This window comes from Pelodiscus sinensis, chromosome 2 (assembly GCF_049634645.1).
Source record: "Pelodiscus sinensis isolate JC-2024 chromosome 2, ASM4963464v1, whole genome shotgun sequence".
Classification (NCBI taxonomy): Eukaryota; Metazoa; Chordata; order Testudines; family Trionychidae; genus Pelodiscus; species Pelodiscus sinensis.
In genome coordinates this window covers 160,090,281-160,109,172 of record NC_134712.1, presented here as the reverse complement: position 1 = coordinate 160,109,172, position 18,892 = coordinate 160,090,281, and the positions used below count along the sequence as shown (strand labels likewise).

Here is an 18,892-nt window from a genome sequence, read left to right as displayed (position 1 = left end):
TCAGAGATCTAAAAATTGCTGCTGTCGTCTTTCCTTAAACTGCTGTCACTCCTCAGTATAACACAGACCTTCAGATTAATATTCAAGGAAATCAGTACTTCGCTGTGTTCTACCATGCTAAAAATAGAGAGCTCTCCCAAAAAAAGAATGTAGTTGAAATAGTATCTTATATAATTTTGCTTTTAGTACCGAATGTGTGATTAATGTTATGTAATCACATCTTACTTCACAATATAATTAAATCATCTGTTTAGAGATACACACACACACACACACACACACACACACACACACACACACACACACACACACACACACACACACACTGTAACCCATCTCCAATAAAATGGGAAGAGCAGTGCTTCTGAAAACAATCTCTAAGGCATCACTTGAAGAATGTTTTAATATGCCATATAAACATTCTTAATTTAAAGTTTGCCATGTTAATTGATGGCCTCTAAATACTTCAAAGGGGTAGCCGAATTAATCGGAAACTGGAAAAACTTAAAACAACAACGAATAGTCTTGCATCTCCCTTGGAGACTAACAAAACGTGTAAATGGTATCATGCACTTTCGTGAGCACAACCCACTTCTTCAGAATTGTATGCCATTTTTTTCTGATGAGTCTGTGACAACAAGGAAATTAACTTTACCCAATGTAGCAGTATATAATATACAGAGTATGTACGTGTGCAATTGGCAATATATATCCAAAGTAACCTCTGCTCTTTTCTGAATTTGGAAAAAAAAAGCTTTATTTTTAAATTTTCTTGAATTGAGGAAAGGCAAAATAGAAATTATACATAAATGTTTGCTTTCATGCTTGCTATTGAAATACCATAGTTGGATATTGCCATTTAGCATTTGATTGTTATTCCATTTACAGAGCCTTAGCAACATATGTAACCCAATTGTAATGACAGTGAAGTACAGTAGCAAATCTAATGATGTGAAAATGACTTCATAATTAAAGGCTTCCATAGTGGAATCCCAGAAAAATTCTATTATTGTAATGCTTTTTCATCTGGTATTAGAAGACTAGTACAGTGCTACAAGATCAACTTGAATGCAATTACAAATCAAATTATTTAATCTCCAAATGCAGGCATCCTACCAACAGGCTCAAATTTCACATGTAGATGCCTCATTTTAGGCAACCCATATTATTAGCCTGATTTACAGAAGACCTGAGCACCCAAACCTCCCTTAGACCTCTGTGGGAGGTGTTCGCTGTGCAGCAGTTTTGAAAATCAAGCCACTGATTTTGTGTGCCTAACTTTATGCCTCCAGTTTTAGAAAATCCTTTCCTCGGGCTCTTGCATGGTGTCTCAGGCTCTTAAACATGTCAGTTCTTTTAGCACTGCAGCAGAAAATGTGATGTTGAGTAGAATGGGGGAGAGGGAGGAGAGATGAAGAGACCTTAAATAGGTAAGGCTGAAAAACAGGGAGAACCAACACTCCTGAGACCCACTGCTTCCCAAAGCTTTTTAAAATTTGGAAATACATAAGAACAGTCATACTGGGTCAGACAAAAGGTCCAACTAGCCCAGTATCCTGTCTGCTGATAGTGGCCAATATCAGATACCTCGGAGGGAGGGATCACAACAAGTAATCCTCATGTGATCCCTCCCCTGTCATCCACTTCCAGAGAAACAGAGGCTAAGGATACCTACTATTCCTACCCAACCTGGCTAGTAGCCATTGATGGACCTACCCTCCGTGAATCTATATAGCTCTTTTTTGAACCCTCTTAGGGTATGTCTACACTACAAAGTTAATTTGAACTAACAGACGTTAGTTCGAATTAACTTTAATAGGCGCTACACTAGCGCTCCGCTAGTTCGAATTTAAATCGAACTAGCGGAGCGCTTAGTTCGAACTAGGAAAACCTCATTTTACGAGGATTAAGCCTAGTTCGAACTAGCTAGTTCGAATTAAGGGGTGTGAAGCCCCTTAATTCGAACTAGTGGGAGGCTAGCCCTCCCCAGGTTTCCCCGGTGGCCACTCTGGCCAACACCAGGGAAACTCGTCTGCCCCCCTCCCGGCCCCGGACCCCTTAAAGGGGCACGGGCTGGCTATGGTGCCCGTGCCAGGTGCAAGCCTGCCAGCACCCAGCCAGCAGACCCTGCACCTGGCACGGATCGAGCCAGCCACCCGATGCCCCCCAGCCCTCCCCCTCTTCCCGGGACCAGGCTGGCGGCTCCCGGGAGCTTGCCCGGGACCGCAAGAGGCGGGCACCCACCTGGGCTAGTACGGACATCGTGGACCTCGTCCACGATCTCCGCACTAGGCACAGGAAAGTGGCCGTCTAGGGCAGGAGAGCTGCCATCCTGGCCACCCAGGAGCAGGTGTGCATGAAAATCAAGGGGGTCCACTGAGACCCCCGACCCTGAGCCCTGAGCTTACAATGGCAGTCCTGGGTCAGAGCAAAGGTCCATCTAGCCCAGTAGCCTGTCTGCCAACAGTGGCCAACCCTAGGGACCCTGGAGGGGATGGACCGAAGACAGTGACCAAGCCATTTGTCTCGTGCCATCCCTCTCCAGCTTTCCACAAACCTTGGGCAGGGACACCACTCCTACCCCCTGGCTAATACCACTCCATGGACCCAACCTCCATGACTTGATCTCACTTCCCTTTAAACTCTGTTCTAGTTCTAGCCTTCACAGCCTCCTGCAGCAAGGAGTTCCACAGGTTGACTCTTTGCTTTGTGAAGAACAACTTTCTGTTACTAGTTTGAAGCCTGCTACCCATTCCTTTCCTTTGGTGTCCTCTAGTCCTTCTGTATGGGAACTAATGAAGAACTTTTCTGTATGCACCCTCTCCACCCCACTCATGCTTTTAGAGACCTCTATCCTGTCCCTCCTCCGTCTCCTCTTTTCTAAGCTGAACAGTCCCAGTCTCTTTAGTCTCTCTTCATATGGGACCTGTTCCCAACCCCTGATCATTTTAGTTGCCCTCCCCTCTCCCAGCCTCTCTCTTACCCTCTCCCACCTCCTTTTCCCAGTCTCCCCCAGTTTTGTTCAATAAAGACAGATTCCATTTTGGAAGACACGTTATCTTTATTTTGTACATCAAGAAGAGGGGCTAGGGAAGGGTAAATGGAAGGAGGTGAGGGAGGAATGGGGCACGAGCCCCCGATGGGGAGGACTGGGCTGGCTCTGCAGGCTTCTGGGGGTGGAAGCTCTCCTGCAGCCCCTCAATTGCCCCCTATCCCCAGATTGCAGTCTGCGGCAAGTGCAGCCGAGCTGATGTCCGAGTGGTGTGATGTGCCCAGTGTGGGTACTACGGGCAATCCAAACCAGGACTGCTTGGCAAGTGGGGCACCCCTGAGAACTGTCTGTCCGGGGTGGGAGTCAGGACCCTTTAAGCACAGCCCTCGGCTAGCCTGAGACAGCATCTCCACGCTCTAAGTCCTCCTCTGATGCCCTGCCGGCACTGCTTCCAGCCATCCTTAACCCTGGTTCAGGGTCCACTTAATGTGGACATGCTAGTTCGAATTAGCAAAACGCTAATTCGAACTAGTTTTTTAGTCTGGATCCGTTAGTTCGAATTAGCTTAGTTCGAATTAACTAATTCGAACTAAGTTAGTTCGAATTAACATTGTAGTGTAGACATACCCTTAGAGTCCTAGTCTTCATCATGTCCTATGGCAAGGGGTTCCAGAGGTAGACTGCATTGAGTGAAGAAAAACTTCCTGTTTGTTTTGAACCAGCTGCCTATTAATTTCATATGGTGACCCCTAATTCTTATAATGTGGGAACATGTAAGTAAATAACTTTTCCTTATACACTTTTTCCACACCAGTCATGATTTTATACACCTCTATATCACCCCTTAGTCTCCTTTTTTCGAAGCTGAAAAGTCCAAGTCTTTTTAATCTCTTCATATGGCACCCGTTCCAAACACCTAATCATTTTTGTTGCCCTTTTCTGAACTTTTTCCAGTGTCAATATATCTCTTTGAGATGAGGCAGCCAAATCTGTATGCAGTATTCAAGATGTGGGCATACCATGGATTTATAGAGGCAATAAGATATTCTGTCTTTTTCTCTATTCCTTTTAAAATTATTCCTATCATTCTATTTGCCTTTTTGACTGCCACTGCACATTGAGTAGATGTTTTCAGAGAACTATCCACAATGAATCCAAAATCTCTCTCTCAAGTAGTTAAATCAGGGCACATTAGCAGTTAATAAAGTAAAGAACATGGAAGAAGTATGCATCAAAGAACATTTATCTATGCTATCTCATCTGATTTTTGAGAATGGAAGAAAGGTCAGAAACAGGAGCAGTGCTGAAAATATGGGATGTAAAAATGTCATCAGGAAGAGTTAATCACATGAATTGTGCTAATGCAGGGCATAAAAGATAATGTAGGGCAGATACTGGAAACCAGTGTAAGGCAGAACACAATTTTAGGGGTTTTTTTCTCAAAGATAAATTGACATGAATTAATGCTATCTTAAAATGCAGTTACTAGGGTATAAAATTAAATTCACATTACAAAGCTAGAATTAGAATGGATACCAGAAGAAAATTAGTTAGACATTGATTGCTCTTGAAATGAACATTAAGATGTATTGATTGAGAGGTAAATCTAATTGGGGGTGAAGCTGAGGTCAGTTTTTAACTCCTGGGTCAACAAATGTTGATGATTGGTTGGAAAAAGTCAGTGAGCCAAATTGCCCCTGTCTTTAAATTCCAAGGCAAATGTAATAAAATCCAAATGGAAATTTATCTGAGTAATAAATGATTATTTCTGTTGCATTAGCACCTAAGGGCCCCCAAACAGAAGATGAGTCAGCAGATATTAGGCATTTTGGAAAATTCCAGCATGAGGTTTTTTACTGTGGCAGAGACTATCTCTGAAATTTACATTGCAATTTGTTTAATGACATCTGTCTGGAATATTTGTCATGTATGATCTATTCTCATGTTCATGCAAAAATAACCTTACATGTTTGTTACCCCCAAAAATTCCCACTAGAGAGAACCCAGAATTACACTGGTATAGATTTATTGATTGAGGAATTTACATTCCTCTGTATGCACTACAAGGCTCCTCATTGCAGGAGGAGTAACGGTAGTTTGAATTAGGAGCTTTAATTAGAACTACCTTGTCCGTGCCGCGTGTAGCCACGGGCAGGTATTTCAAACTTTGGGTCATTTAAAAATGGCGGCGCCCGGAAACATGCAAATAAAGCCCGGAATATTTAAATCCCGGGCTTCATTTGCAAGTTCGAATGCCTACATTAGCCACCCTAGTTCGAACTAGGGTGGCAGTGTAGACACACCCTCATATGGCTCCGTTGACAGAGCCATGTAGTCTAGAGAGAGTTTCAGAAAGAAAGCTACTGCCACGTGTGTTCTCCTTTTATTGCCTTTGTACAACCCCAGTGACTAATCCACATTCGTCACCAGGGAGCATGTTGAGACTTCCCTTGATGCCTCTGATGACTCTTCACCTGGCTCCAAGGTGCTCAACTTTGCAGTTTCTAATCCCAAACACACAATAGTCTTCTCTCTCACTCTCACTCTCACTCTGACACACATTCAAATCTCAGGGGAGAGTGCAGTTTAGAGCAAGTTACAAGCAAAGTGGATGAAAGTTACAAAAATTACAAAGTTGAATGGACCAACAACCACCAAGCTTACAGTAAGTTTCTGAACTTAAAGCAAAGTTGCTGAGAGTTACAAAGTTGCAAGGTTTTACAAAGATTACAACAAATTGCAGAGTTTACAAGGCAATGCAGCTGAAACAATTACAAAGCTTCAGAGAATCATTTACAAATCATCAGTAATGAAGTGATATAGAAGACATCTTCCCTTCCTCCCCCAGGAGGTTTTTTGCTAGTCTCCAACTCATGTGCTGGCAGGACCCCACAGTCTAGTGTATTTCCAGAAATTCCATATGTAAAATCAAGTAATAACTCAGGCGGAGGCTTTTATGTGACAATATTAATTCTATGCAAACATGTCAAAGGGGAAGATATATTCCCTATTATTTAAGAGGAAATTTTTACTTCACATCATGCAAGAATCAAGACAAACAATCAGACACTCACAAATGAAGCAGGAGGAAAAAATTCCAGAAAAAAGGAATGCTGCCACTGACAACATTGTTGCCTATGCCCATATTTTAACTTCTCTAGCTATTCATCACTGATACTATATGAAGTAAATTTTCACATGTCCTGGCACATCCATACAAAGTCACGCCATAATACAACACTTATTGTACATGCTACAAGAGATTATAGAATGACACTATAATATGTGGTATGACTCAGTGTATAGTAAATACCTAACATGCCATCTTTTATAACATTGTTCAGCTAAAGGAATATTCTATCAACTTAAATTCTAATCCAATATGCTTACAAAACTTTTCTTAATGTTTACAGAAAAAAAGTATTGAAATACTTTCCAAAAAGAGTGGGATTTTGCATTTATTACCAAATTCAAATAAAGGTGTTAATCATAACTGTTTTCAGTTTACTCATGTAACTATTTCCCTTGACCCTAATGGTGGCTAGGGCATCAATCCTACAATAAGCTTCATATGGGTTGACCCTTTTGTAGAGCCCCACTGAAGTTGGTTGGTTAGATTCAGGGGACTGTGTCAATACAGAGAAGAGTTCCCTGCAGAATTGGCTAATTATGCGATAGGAACATGATTTTATATATATTGTATCTATACCGTAGCTCAAAGTAGTACAGACTCTCTGTTGTGGTTGGGTGAAACCAGATCTATTGGTAAGTTTCTTTTGCTTATGTCTCTGACATCTGGAAAAAATATTAAATTCAAATAATGATATAGGGAGTTCTGTAGCAATTATTATTTTTCACTCTGAACATGGTTTTTTTTTACTTGTCATCTAACTTAATTTCCCTTTTTAAAAAGAGAATTTCATAAAGAAACAGGACAACCAAAATTCATTATTTAAAAAAAATACCAAATAATAGAGGAACTTACAGGTATGTTTGATGAAAGCATTCACAATTTATGTAACAGTTATAAATATTGACTTCTTATTTTATAGAGATCAAGATTTATTGGTCCTTGAAGAAAATATTGACTTCAGCTTCACCTGGCTCAATAAGTCTTTATATTCGCCTCAGCGGAATTCAATATCTTCTTGAAGTCTGGATAAACAATGGCAGAATGCATCAAAAGTAAGACAAGCACATATATTTGCATGCCAGCATCAATATAAATCATTGTAGGGTATAAATCTTTGCAGGCCATAAGAGAGTTTCTTTTGCTTTTTCAATAACACATTAAGCATAGTAGACTCACTTGAAAAAAAAGTCTACTGGGTCTAGAGATCCTAGTGGTCCTAGCTATATTCCTCATTTTAAAACTAAGGGATATCTTTATGAACAAATTCACAGGAGGGAAATATTCTGAAAATGATAGGAAAGTTTTGTTTACTTCTGTTCCCAGTAACAATTAAGAATATTATACTTGAAAGATATTGGAGATTAGAATCTGTTGATTTAATGAATTGTAGAGGATTTTTACCTGTCTGTTTGGACACTAATATTTTCAATGCCTAAAAAGAATTTGTCTCTGTGCCTTTTAAATTGATCAACTCCTTCTCTTTCTAAAGTTATGTCTTTCTTTAAAAAAATAGTATTGTTTCAGAAAGCATGATGAAAGCATTTCAGAATGAGTGGAATATTATTCTTGTTACATTGAGCATATAGCAAATACTTTTCCTAAGGTGTCTTCAGCTGTGCAAGTTGATAAAAAATATTTCTTCCCGTGGGATGGTGAGTTTTATCTGTATTTGTCCCAGAAAAATTGTGACTCTGAAGAGAATTTCTTTTTAAATATGATGAAGCAAGAGGATATTTTTACCTAACCTTTGCAGATCCATAACAATCTGTAAATGGAGATAGGGTGGTTTGTATATTTACATATTCTCCGCTGCCCTAGGACCAAATCCTGCCACTGATTTCATGAATGAAACTGTCTTTGTGCCAACCCAAGTGCAAATCTGGGGCATAATTGCAGAATTCTTGGCTATAATAGGAGAATTGCGTCTTACAAAGCTTAATTTTTTTTTTAATTTTCAGAGATATATTGAAAATGTAGTGTCGTATTTTATGTTTATTTAATTTATAGATGTTTAACTTTGTTTTGTTTTTTAATTATTGGATAATCTACTTTTAGGTTTTATCCTCTTCTTAGATAATAGTTTGTAATTGGAGGTGATCATCTATTAGAAGAGGCACTCTTTTCCCTCTCCTCCTGAATGTGTTGAGATTCTTACATTTATATATACACATGTATATAAATTATATTAAGAGACTTGGGGTTGCTTTTGGGTGGAAAACCAAGAGTGACTGATAGAATGATCTGAAAGGGCAAAAGCCATTTTACAATCTTGAGCACCTTGTGACATTTCCTCCCCATAATATACACCCAAGTACCCTGTTAGTCAAAGATTTTTGCCATGTATGGAAAGCAAAAGGCACATCTAATGTTGGAGTCTACTACACTCTGTTTAGAGATCCAGATCCATAGCTCATGTCAGTCACAATGAATCCATCAATGCAGTTATGCCATCGTACAACATGTAAGGATCTGGCCAATAGTTGACAAGTTTATAATCCTAGCTATCAAATCCTAGAGTTATTTCGGAGATATTTATAGATATGTAATTTTATCCTAAGGGGTTTTTTTTTTAATTTAATTTGAGAACTTCCATGAATTTTGAAAGTCTCCCAGTATCTTATCAATGAATCTGGCCAAACCTGGAAGTCTGCTAGAAAGGTGCTTATCTGAGCACACATGCCCTTTATTTTCTCCAAATATGATCCTAGCCATTTTTAATGCTAACTTATGATCTGTTATGTTTGACTGAAAATAAACTCTGTCCTTTATTCACCTTTGATCTTCACAAATGTCCTTCAGGTATGAACCAGCTTCACTAACGCGTGATCCAAACCATGGCCTGTTCAGTGTATTGTTCTTTCATAGATAAAAAGACAGCAATTTGATATTAAGAAACTATGATAGTATTCAAAACCAAAATCAGAATGTTTTCTTGTTTCATTTTTTTGGCTGTTTGCAGTCAATGTTTTAATGAGCTACTGACCACATTAATTCTTTGAAGTAAACGATTCCACAAAATAATAAAAACAGCAATAGCACACTTTTCAAACTTTTCTGCTAAGGATTTTGCTTTGTTTTTTCAGCATTTGATGTGACTATGTCTAATAACGTTTTCTTTAACATCGTAGTTCATTTTAAAAGCCAAAACAGCATCTGCAAAAGGAGACAACCTGATGTCACAATGCAGAGGGATTTTCATTGTTCAGTTTTGCCTGTAGACCTTAATATTTTCCTGTCATATTTGTGACATTATCAAAACTCTGCCCAAAATAATTTTTGATGACCAAACCTAAATTTTCAATGATTTCCAAAACCATTGTCTCTAGACATTCAGAAGTGTGAAATTTTTGTGGGACAAAAGAAAGAAATTGATCTAAAACTTCACAATCACTGGTCACATATCTTAAAATTAACATTAATTAGTGTATATGATTCACATCTGGTGTTGAAGTGACTATTGTGGAATAGTACTTGGCATTCTTTACTTCATCAGTGAATTTGTTTCTGAGGTGCTCTGCCAGTGTAGTAATTAATTAATTGTAAGTTTGGTGTATTAAAATGTTTGTCTTTTCTGAGTCACAATACTGATAATTTTTTCAAATGTTCATTGAGAAAATTGTCAAATGCACTAAGGGTATGTCTACACTACCACCCTAGTTCGAACAAGGGTGGTTAATGTAGTCAACCGAAGTTGCAAATGAAGCCCGGGATTTAAATAAAGAGGGATGCTGCAGCAACCTTTCACTTGCAGTAGTTTCCATTGTATTCAGGATTTACAGATTTGGCTCTTAGCAACCCACTGTACAAATTGTTCACTGGTGCACTGTATCTAGGAGCGCTGGAAAGGGAAAACCAAACAAAACAAGGACACAGAAAGCACACACTTGACTACATGACGCCTCTCTACTTTGGGCATCTTTCAGTGATTAAAATGGTCTCTTTCCTCATTTCTCTGTGCCTTGTGATTAGGGAATCTCCTGGCTCCCTGGGCCAAAAGGAATGGAGAACAGTGTCTTCATCCCTCCAAGAACCCAAACTAGTTCCACTAGTTGGCTAGATAGCTACCCTAATCAGTCCAGGTGGGGATTCTCCAGCAGGCTAAGCAGCTTCTTTGGTGTGAAGCAGGCCCTCTGATGGATTCCCTTTGAAGACAATGAGCCTCTTCCCTGCCTGGCTGAATGGAATCTTATCCTATCACACTATGTTTAACAATCTGAGTTTTTGAGAACTTGGACATTTTTTTCAGGATTTTAAATTTAGGTACCACACTCGGTTACATCCAACTCGCCGCACTGTGTCACATCAGGTTTAACTTGACATCCCAACAAGACTCCAATTATGCAGGCCACTGCGATGCTGTTTAATGCATTGCATGAGCTTCAAGATTTTCAATGGTGTAATTGCATTAAGCTTAGGTTCACAATCTCACTTTGATAAAAGTATATTTGGGGGATAGCTTAGTAAGCCCTGCTACATAAGCAGGGCTTGATCCTGGGTGGGGTTTATTTTTTGTATGATTTCTGCATTGGCCAATGCAGCAGCAGTTTATAGCAGATTCTTCCCTTTGATGTTTTCAGTTTTTTCTGGGGTTCTGGCTATTGGGAAGACTATTTAAGGTTGAATTGGATAATGTGCACATAACAGATTGGATGTGTTCAGGACATTGTCAAATACAAATATGTGCCCAAAATATTCATATTTGTCACTAGGGGTGTTTAATATTTTCTTGTCTGCAATTCGATTCAGGTTCTTACACTGCATCCATTGTTATAGTAGCTGAGTACCATCTAGTAATTTTTCCCCAACATCAATGGTGTGTTCTTATAAGACATTTTCCTATTTATTTATGCTCAGTGTGTTAAATTATCATATGTTAATCATATAGGAAAAATTAATATGGAATCTTCCAATGAGAGTATTTACCTCTGCTGGCTTCCACTGAGACTTGGATCAAGACCATCTGTAAAATAGGCATATTAATATTTACCATCTTTACAGATGAGTAAATTGAGGCACAGAGGTAAAATAATACAGCTCACACAGCAGGCCAGTGGTAGAACTGAAAAAAAAAACCCATAGTCCAAACCCTGAATCACAGCCTAGAGTCCCATTGCATATATATGTGAATAGAAGTCACAGCTAAAAGCATTGTGCTCTTTGAAACCTGAATGTCAGATATTTGAGAGTGTCTGAGTGCAAGAGAGAAACATTGTAATGTACATTTGTTACTAATTATTTATATACCTCATCAAACTTTCAGCACATTTAGCCATGGTGAATGCACAATTCACTACACTTCACCACCCACAGCACATCCCCTTCTTATTTTTATTTAATGGCCTTTTACATAAACATAGTTAGATACTTTGGATGAAAGCCTTGCCCCTTCACTTTAATGGAGCCAGGAATTCACCCTTAATTTCTAAAGCTGTCACTTAAAAAAGAAAGTGCTTAACTGAAGCACTTTAGAATAAAGAGATTAGAGAGACAGGACTACTGTCCTAGCTCTGCCTTTGTTTTCATATAATCACAAAAGAGAGAAAAAAAGGATTTTTCCCCCTGTGAAATGACAGGTAGAAATGCAAATCTGAGTATATTTAAATATCAGACTCTCAAATCCCAGAGGTGAAATATAGAAGCTTTCAAATTCAAAACCAAGACAGAAAATAGCTAGCTACTGGTTGTGCTTGTTGGACAGTTAACAGTATTTTTATCTTGAAACAGATTGATCTATTACACATCTCTTTTCAGTTCATAGTAGTGATGCTGTCTTTACTCCATGACCAAACTGTACAACTTCGATATGCTCGTGAGTGTACAAAATCTAATCACTAATGATCGTTAGTTTCCATATTCTGCAACATTGTACAGCACAATAGGAAACAGAATTATATTAATCACACACGAGCCATAAGGGGATGGAATTTCCTAGCAGCTTCCAAGCCTTTGCTTCCCTTTCCCTTTCCATATGGGAGAAGTACCATCAAGTGGTAAGTGGGAGTGACTAGTGAGCCGGGAAATGAGTCCTGATGTTTATATAAGGTAAATCCATACCTACATAAGCACAGATGATTTGTTCATTCTGCTTGAAGGTCAGTGAGGTTTGTAGTACTATATGTGGGGTCCAGAGTAATCTGTGAAGGGGCATGCTGGCTCTGGACTGGCACAGTGGGGTTAATGAGATCCTGGGGCTCCTCTGTCCATGCTGTGCTATACATAAAGCAAATGTCAAGTGTGGAGAGGAGAGTTAAAAGAGAAGGTCCATCTCAGTTCAGGGCTCACCAGGAAAGAGAGCAGAGTTCTTCTGCTACTTTGATAAGGGAAGATAAGTCTGAGAGAGCTTTCTTTCTGGGGGAGTCTCTGGGAAGAAGGGACAACTGGGGTCAGGCAGTTTGATTCAAGGGGCTTGCTGCATGAAGATGTGCCCTGAGCAGAAGGCAGGGTCCTGCTGAAGACTCTTTGGATGATCTTACTGAATTCTTAGCTTTTTTTTTTTTTAACTTTAATGCTTTTGTTGACTATGAGCAACTGACCTAGTTTTGGAAGGTCTGTATTATAAAGCAGAACACAGTTTACATGCTAAGAATTAGTATGTTGTTAAGGAACTGAATTAATGTGTAGTACAGTTAGATGGAACATATACATCGTAATAACGTTTGTAATAAGCTTGAGGCCTAGTAATATGCATGGTAGTTGGCATGATAATTAAGCAGTAGTTAGGTTAAGCATTCATGCTAGGGCTATAAGATTTAGCCATAAGTGTCTTGGAACAAAGCAAGTTTGAAATAATGGATTTCTAGGGAATTCTTATCATATGGAACTGCAATGGAAATATTGGTAAATGTATTAATGCAAAGAGCTTATGCCAGCAATTGGACTCCGAGCTATGGATGCCATACATGGATTCAGGGCCAAGAAGCAATCTAACTATATATAACAGCCACATCTTGGTGTGCAGAAAAATTGTATAGAGCAAGGTATGTATCCAACCTCTAGTGGATGTATTGGAGTCACAAAATGGCAGAAGCCACATCCCACTTACGATGACTTCAAACGTGATTGTGTTTCTTTTATCTTTCTTTCCGTTAATTTCCATAATGTTGTGACATCAGTAATGGGGTTGCTCGTATGTATGTGTTTTCTATCTGTGAATCCTTCTACTAGGATTTACTGGGATTTAAGCAAAGTTTCCATGCATGATTCACCTATTTCATCCTTAATAATGATTTATGTGGCTTCCAGAATAAAGAATATGTTATGAATGATTGAGTAAGTTAGAGCACAAAATTAAATCAATCAAAGGCAGTACCCTAAAAGGAGTAGAGTACAAGTATGTCTTAGCCATAGGGCTAAAGCACCACTGCACTAGACCCCAATTTCTGGAGACCTTGTGATGGAGTAAATGATGCCCTTTGGGGCCACAAGGAGTCACCATTTGAGTGGGCCCTGACATAGAGGTATCAAAGAACAATTGTGACACATGAGCAAATAGTAGCTCAGCAGTATGAGTTTGCTGGAGGGTAATGGGCTGAGAGGAGCTGGCATTGCTGGGAGCGTGATGGAAGAAGAGTCCTCCTTTGCATTTGATCAAGGAGCTATCAGGTCCCTTGCCTCTGGCAGAGCTGCATCGGAACCTCAGTAGATGCTACATGATAACTGGAATTCCCTGTTGCCCATGCAATTTTTCATGCAAGTTGTTCCCTTCCAAATATTTTTATTCAAGAGAAATGTACAGTCCACTATCAGTCACACCCAACAACAATCCTGACTCAGGAGTTCACCAGGACCATTCTACTGACAAATGTGTGGTTGCATCAGATGAGGATAAGTCACCCATATCTGTGATGTCCGAGAGAAAGTTTATAAAGCTAATGTAATAAAGATGTGAGACACAGGAGTACTGGTCAAAGCCTGATTCGGATTCCCCCCCTTGGTATTGAGTTACAAAAGGATAATACCTGTATCACCTGACAAAGTGAAGTGTCCAGTGGCTGGTTAGTCTTTGTGAATAGTCCTGGCAGTGGCTGAATAGACATGGATATGAACTGTCCATCCATTTGTAGATGTGGTCCCTAAAAGTCAAGACTCCTACACATCAATAGCCTGTATCATGTTTTCTTGGTGACTACATATAGAAAGTCTTCAGGAATCTCAGGGTACATCTACACAGGGATAAAGAATGAGCAGCTGGCCTCGGTCAGCTAGCTCAGGCTCATGGGGCTTAGACTCCAGGCTGAAAAATTGCTGTGTAGGCATTCATGCTCAGGCCTGAGCTTGAGCTCTCAGACCTTGGAAGTGTGATGGGTCTTACAGCTCAGGTTCAAGCCCAAGCCTAGCAGCCTACACATCAATTTTAAACCCCAGAGCCTGAACCCTACAAGCCATAGTCAGTTGACCCAAACCAGCTGTGGTGTTGCTGAGTGTCTTTTATTCCTATGTAGATTTAACCCTGTTTTCGTAGTTTTAACAAATACCTGTTTTATGTGGGGATGGGGGTGGGGGATAGTTAATGTTTTCTCTCTGACATGCAATACTAGAAGTTAGTCTTATTTCAATTTTTTTTTTGGTGGAGCTATTTTCAGGAATACATGATTGAAAAAAGGGCAATGAAATTCAGTCTGACAGCTTTTTAGACTATTCCTACAAATTCCGATGAAGGACAGGTAGCAGGTTTAAAACAAACAAAAGGAAGTATTGCTTCACAAAATGCACAGTCAACCTGTGGAACTCCTTGCCAGATGATGTTGTGAAGATCAGGACTTTAATAGGGTTAAAAAAGAACTACATAAGCATTGATGGACCTAACCTCCATTTATTAGCCAGGATGGGTAGGAAGGGTATCTCCAGCCTGTCTGTTTGTTAGATGCTGGGAATGGGTGAGAGGAAGGGATCACTTGATGATTACCTATTCTATTCATTCCCTCTGGGGCAACTGGAATTGGTCATTGTCAGAAGACTGGATATTAAACTAGATTGGCCTTTGGGAAGGGATGATGTTGGTTCTCTAGAGTTTCAATAAGGATGAGAGTAGATTTTGCTTTGATGATGAGAAAACAAAATAATCAGCATGGATAATTAACCATGCCTAAAGGTTGTCTCTTCAAGTCAGGCTTGATACATACTCCTAGGAAAGCAGGAAGGAATGTGTAATGTCACTGCAGGTTTGAGCTGGCTGGGAAGATCTTTTCTTTTCTTCCCAATTCTCTGACCACCTTTACTGCCATCCTGTACGTGCTCTGTTGGGCAAGGCCATCATTCGCCTTGCAGCCAACTCTCCCGACCCAGCAGGAAATGAGTAACTCCTACTTACTTTAAAAGAAATTATTTGTCTTGGACTCAATTCAAAACTCACTAAAGTCAATAGAAGTTTTTCCACTGACTCATTGGACTTCAGATCAAACCCAGAGTGTGCACTTTTGTGTGTGATCACATGAGAGATGGAATTAATTCTCTAACTCTCAATCCAACATTATTTTTTTCACAAGCACTGTGGTATTCTCTTTCGGGACATAATTTCCAAATGTTTTTTTTTCCAAAATGTTTCATTTCTAATGCTCTGATTTAATAGCTGGTGTAGTGTAATTTCTCTCTGCACTCTTTTAATTACTTCATGATTTCCATGGCTTCTGGAATGCAGTATCACTTTTTCTCATGCTTGCATGTACACTAGTTTATACAATTAAACCATACAATAAAACCAAGGAAAGAAATGCTGATAACATGAGACACTGCTCAGCTAGTAGATCTGCACCGGGTCAATAGTACCTATTATTATTTGTACAGGCAGTCCCCGGGTTACGTACAAGATAGGAACTGTAGGTTTGTTCTTAATTTGAATCTGAATGTAAGTCGGAACTGGCGTCAGCCGCTGCTGAAACTGATCAGTTTCAACCGCGGCTGAATCTGGATGCCAGTTCTGACTTACATACAGATTCAACTTAAGAAACCCAGGCATCCCCAAGTCAGCTGCTGCTGAAACTGATCAGCAGCTGATTCCAGGAAGCCTGGGGCAGAGCAACTCTGCCTCGGGCTTCCTGTAGTCAGCTGCTGGTCAGTTTCAGCAGCGGCTGACTTGGGAACGCCTGGGGCAGAGCAGCTGGGGTGCTGCTGGGTTGCTCCAGTAGCGCGGCTCCTCGGCACTACTGGAGCAACCCAGCAGCACCCCAGCTGCTCTGCCCCAGGCGTCCTGATTCAGCCGCTGCTGAAACTGACCAGACTTTTTGACAATTAATAGTTTATTTTCTCTGGATTTGATAACAATGTAAATAAAATTCATTTTAGTTATGACACAACTTTCATTTAACACAAGAGAAAATTCTTTACTATAAAATTATTCCCAAAGAATAAGCTGACTGAGGAATTCTCTGCCCTGTTTAAAACAAAGAGGTACTGAAATAAAATGAAATATGATGAAGGTGCCAACTATATTGTAGATCGCTGATTAATTTTAGGAGCAGGCTTTGGGGGACAATGAAGAAATCTGTGAACCAAGATCTAAAGTTCTAGAAGCAGGAAGAGAAAGGAGGAGAAGTTGGGAAGACTTTCACCTAGGTTGGTACAAAGGCACCATTTCAGAGACATGAACTCTGCAATCTTATCACCATCTTTGCACCATCACATCATAACTCTGGGGTCAGGGCAAGGTAAATTGAAGGAGAAATGAGACAGATCGGGAGTAGAAGAGGATATGTCCATGTCAGTCTTTGTATCCTAGCTCTGGTATGCCTTTAAATGCCAGGAAAGGAAACAGATAGGGGTCACATAAGCCCAATCTCCTCTTCCTGCACCAACAGATAGATGAATCTACCCAAACATCAGTGTAGCTTCAGGCATTTTAAAATCTTTTACTTAATTAAATTTCTTCAGAACATATTAGGATGTGTTTACCCAAGGTGCAGCTCTTCTATAGAAACAAGTCCACCTCAAAAAATTGTCATTCAGTGGATATCCCTTCAGTCGTCTAATGCAATACATATGGCTAATGATACTTCCTTCACCACATGTCTGTCAAGTAATAATGCACAGCCACTTTCTGAAGGGGACAAATGCCTTGTGCTAAATAAATAGTACTAAATAAATACAAATAAACCCTTTAATTCTTGGCAGAGCATATAACGGAATGTAGAAATGTCAATGCATTTATAAGAGAACCATGTACTGTATATACCCTTGTGCTAGATGGCAGGTGATCCTTACTTATTATTTATGGTGATATGAGGTGCCCTCAGGCCATTGATGTGCTTTACTTTTTTCCACAGCACCTTTTGTATGCAATGAGATTTGCTTCTGAGAGAGTAGCACTCTTTAGGTGAATGACAAATTTGCACCATCAGAAAAGATGCCCTTTGGCTATTTGGAGGCAAAATCTCTGCTTTCGCTTACATCTTTCACTTCATTAAAAATAAGTCAAAATAGCATAGATGAAGCATATTTTGCTATGTTTATCCCCATTTTAGCCTTCACGCTAGTCTCCATTTGGACATATGAAATCACCCCATCATGGCAACCTAGTGGAATACTAATGTATCCCACTGATGAGAATGTGTTACAAGTCCCCTTTCATACCATTTCATGGAGGATATGAGTTGTTACTGTTCTACTGCTAGAGTGTTGAACATTAGCTGAAGCTACAGGAATCCATGCTGTTTAGCAGTGGAGGTGCCTGGTTCAATTCCCAAGATGGCATTCATCATACGACCCTGTCATAGTATGCATTGGGTAACTATTTTGTAATGGTAAGTCTCTACCATTTAGACTTCCACTCTGCTGAGAAGTTATAGAGCTCCTCGTCCTCTGCAGTTACTAGAGAGTACCAAGATGGGTTGTAGAGGGAGCTTAATAAAATTATGAACATCCAAGTCCAGTAGTTCTCTAGAAGCTGCAAAAGCCACAGATTTTATTGTTTGTCATCACTCTATGTACTCTGAGGGTATGTCTAGACCATATGGTTCCATCGACGGAGCCATGTAGATGAGTTTACTAGACATAGGAAAATGAAGTGGGAAGCCTTTGTTGACCGCTCCGGTATGCCTTGTGAAATGAGATTTACCAGAGCGGTCGACAAAGGCTTCCCTTGTTGACCATGGCACATCCAGACTGCCCCCGCTGTGCCTCCAAACAGCTGACTGGCACAGCGCAGTGGCCATTTTGATGTAAACAAAGCAGTGATTATTTAAATTGCCGCTTCATTTTCCTATGTCTAGTAAACTCATCTACGTGGCTCCATCGATGGCGCCATGTAGTCTAGACATACCCTGAGACACCTGCTCTGGTTGTCACAGGAGGGGGAAAAAGAATACACGTCTCCTGAATTAGAGTGGTGTTTCATCTGCTACAACACAGATTCCTAAGGAGAACCCTCCTCTCCTCTCTGTGCACAGTAATGTAGCGTCTATTAACAGAAGAACCAAAAGTAGTACTGCTGCACAAAGTGGGAGGAGATTGGAGTTGAGGAGATGATTCAGTGGGTATCTCTTGCCTGAATGGTCAGCAGCCATGCTATGCAGAGTGGTTGAATGGACGGGCGTGGGTGAAGCAGAGAGAGCAGACGTTTTACTGCTCTTAATCAAATTCTCCTTTCCTATCTTAACAATATGATATATTGCTACTTTACCCACTGGAGGGTGGAGTGAAGTTTAAGGGTCTGAATGGGTATATGAAACTAATGTTTTGTGTGAACAGATGAGAGAAATATGTGGTGGATGTGAGAGGGCACAACATTGAGTTTGAGGAGAAAGTGGTGGGGGCAAAAGTTGGTAGACTTGGAT

The 18,892-nt window shown here is 40.0% G+C and overlaps 1 protein-coding gene across 1 annotated transcript in view; it reads left to right on the top strand.

The window, feature by feature from the left end:
* Positions 1-18,892, top strand: part of ADCY1 (adenylate cyclase 1) — a 757,558-nt gene that overhangs the window by 259,118 nt on the left and 479,548 nt on the right. Inside the window, exon 2 of the mRNA XM_075921702.1 lies at positions 7,045-7,177. The gene's annotated coding sequence lies outside the window, so the exon portion shown is untranslated. The remainder of the gene's footprint in view (positions 1-7,044; positions 7,178-18,892) is intronic.